This window comes from Myotis davidii, unplaced genomic scaffold, assembly GCF_000327345.1.
Source record: "Myotis davidii unplaced genomic scaffold, ASM32734v1 scaffold163, whole genome shotgun sequence".
NCBI classification, from domain to species: domain Eukaryota; kingdom Metazoa; phylum Chordata; class Mammalia; order Chiroptera; family Vespertilionidae; genus Myotis; species Myotis davidii.
The window spans coordinates 640,250-643,696 of NW_006295056.1; positions in this window are offsets into that span (position 1 = coordinate 640,250).

The following is a 3,447-nucleotide window of genomic DNA, read 5'->3' on the forward strand; positions in this document are numbered from 1 at the left end:
ACCCCCTGATCAGGCCTGCTCTGTGTGTGACAGGGGGTGGTGCCGCAACCTCCCCATCGACCCTGCCTTGAGTGTGACAGGGGTGGTGCCCCAACCCCCCAATCGGCCCTACCCTGAGCGTGACTGAGGGCGGCATCACAACCTCCCAATCACCCTGCTCTGTGCATGACAAGGGGCGGCGCCCCAACTCCCCAATCAGCCCTGCTCTGAGCCCGACCAGGGGCTGCACCTAGGGATTGGGCCTGCCTTCTGCCACCCGGGAGCAGGCCTAAGCCAGCAGGTCGTTATCTCCCGAGGGGTCCCAGACTGCGAGAGGGCACAGGCTGGGCTGAGGGACCCCCACTACCCTCCGAGTGCACAAATTTTTGTGCACTGGGCCTCTAGTAACTATATAAGTAACCAATTAAAGAAGAAAATTATGTTGTTAGAAATATTTTTAAAAATAGATCATAGATGTAAATGTAAGATTAATAGCATAGAACTTCTTAAGGAAAAACATAAATTAGAATCTTTGTGAACTTAAGTTAGGCAAAGATTTCTTAGAAATGAGGAGAAAGATGAATATAACGAGCTATAAAAAGAAAAGTTAATAGACTGGAATTTTATCAAAATTAAGGATATCTGCTCTTCTAAAGACACTATTAAGAGAATAAACAGACAGCCACAGACTGGAAGAAAATATTTTTAAATCCCATAACCAACAACGGACTTATATCCTAATCTTCATCAAAATTTACTCTGCCTTTGCTTGTGCTGTCTCTCAGATTAGGAAACTCTCTCCTATCATTCCCTATCATTCTATCTCTCTCTATTGAAATTCTTCTTGCTCTTCAAAGTCTAATTCAAGCCCAAATAAAATGCCATCTCTCTGCAAAGCTGTTCTCAATATTTCTAGTCAACATGAGCTGCTCCTGTCCTTATAATCTCACCTTATTTCATTTCGCCTTTGTAAGAGTTAACTTTTCTATGCTCATCAGCTGTGCTACACTAGAAGTTCCTTTAGAAAGGGGCTGTTATTTTTAATTCTATTTATGGCCTAGCAGAGGTTTTGATTATAGAAGTACTCTGTAACTGCTTTAAGGGTGGGTGCATGCATGGAAGAAAAGAACAGAAAATAACATATCCCATTCCCTTAGCTCAAGTTTTCTTCTAGAAGGCAACTTCTATTCTAATAATCCAATCAGTGCAGATGTGCTTAATGGCGCTCATGTGTTATCTACACATGGAGCTCATTTTAAACATGTCTCCCTGGAGATAACCTCTTAACCCAAAGGAGCTATTCTTGTGGCAGACATTTCAGACATTCTGGAAGGCTATGGTGGGGAAAATAAACATTAAGAAAAATAAGACCTTACAATGCCCTCATATGATCCCGGATGGCAGCCTGTCCTTGGAACAGTGGTGCAATAAATGACTCTCACCAGCTGAGCCAATAGATTTCTTCAAGACTCTTCAATGATCTCTAGGGAGTTGCTGTGAGACTAGAAAAATCTGACTTTCTGCCCCTATCTTACCTAAAAATTAGAGATTCCTAGTATATTATGTAGTCTTCATGATAGGGATACTGAGGAACAGAGGGGTCCAGAGATCACAGGATAGTTTAGAGGCAAAACATATTGTTATGTATTTCTCTTATGCTGAGGTCAGCATCCCTTAGAGCAGTGGTTCTCAACCTTCTGGCCCTTTAAATACAGTTCCTCATGTTGTGACCCAACCATAAAATTATTTTCGTTGCTACTTTATAACTGTAATGTTGCTACTGTTATGAATCATAATGTAAATATCTGATATGCAGGATCATCTTAGGCGACCCCTGAGAAATGGTCGTTCGACTGCCAAAGGGGTCGCGACCCAGAGGTTGAGAACCGTTGCCTTATAGGGTCTCTTAGATCATGTTGCTTTACTACTTCATTAAATACTGTAAAAATAGTTGACATGTTACTAAAATTGCTATTCATCAATACTAAAAGCAATACTAACAGTTGAGGGACACAGATTATTTATGAGAGTCCAATAATATTTTCATCATTGTCTTAGTTTAAAAGCTACTTCTTTTTTACAGGCTGATCTACCCTACTCAGAAAGAAATAAAATGCGTGTTTAATGTAGCAACTAAACAGAGGCTACAAAGACTATGAAAAGACCTTTAAGGTTAAAGTTATGAAATATCAACTCCATGACAACTCAGAAGCCCGCAGAGTATAATATATTATGCACTTTGTTTGCAAGACTGTAAAATCCGTAAGTGTGAGAATTATGTCTTGCTTCTTCACATGTCCCCATTCATTCATTTATTTACCATATATTTTCTGTGTATCTAATATATGAAAGACTATTTTGATCTAAGGACATGGTAACAAAGAAAGAGACAAAGTCCTTTTTCTCACAGCATTGATATTCTAATGGGAGTACACAAGCAGAGGATGATAAATGCTCTTCAGAGAATTAAAATAGGACAAAGTACTTGAGAGTTACTAAGCAGCCACTACACTGGGTAGTTGGGAGAGATCTGCTGATGAGGCAACATTTAGGCTGAGAACTGAAGGAAAGAAAGAAATCGGGCATGCAAAGAAAGCACTTTCAAGAAAGAGGAACAGTTTGTTACGGCACAAAGGAGGTTGGCATGTTCCAACAAAAGAAAGAAACATAATGTAGCCAGAGCATGAGTGTGGAAGAGAGAATTAATGGATGAGGAGAAAGACACAGGCAGGGTACAAGTTAAGAGGACTTTGTGAGAAAGAAGAAGAAGATCAGATTTTGTTCTAAGTATGATAGGAAGTCAGCAAGAAGGTTAAGGCCATTGAATCCCGTGATCTGATTTATATTCTTAAAAGATCCCTCTGGCTACTGCATGGAGAGTGGGTTGTGGGGCAGGCAAGAGTGGAAGGAAGGAGACTAGTTAGGATAGTATCACAGTAGTCCAGGAAACAATGAATAGTAACTTGGACTCGGGCTAGAGTAACAGCAATAAAAAGAAATGGATAGATTTTTGCAGGTAGAATTGACAAGACTTGATGCTAAACCAGATATGGCATTTGTGGGAAAGGATTCAAGGATAATACACAGATTTTTAGCTTGACTAAGTAGATTGCTGTGACTTAATAGGTACTAAAAAAAAATCACTGTTTAATTAAATTTTAATTTATTTAACCTCATTAGACCAATATTAACCACCATAAAAATGTAGAACAGAAATTTTAGACACTTTACAATCCAATATTTTACAAATAATAAAAATGAATTCACACCAAGTGGTTAAGAGACTTGCCCAAAGTCAGATGCTAATGAGTGACAGAGTTGATATTATGACATAGATTTCTTTGACTTACAATCCACTGCTCTTTTAATGATGCCAGACTAAATACAATACAGCCACAGAAGTTGCTCCTACCGCCTCAGGGCAACAGGACAACATCAGACAATATGAGCAATGTTGTGATGGATGGT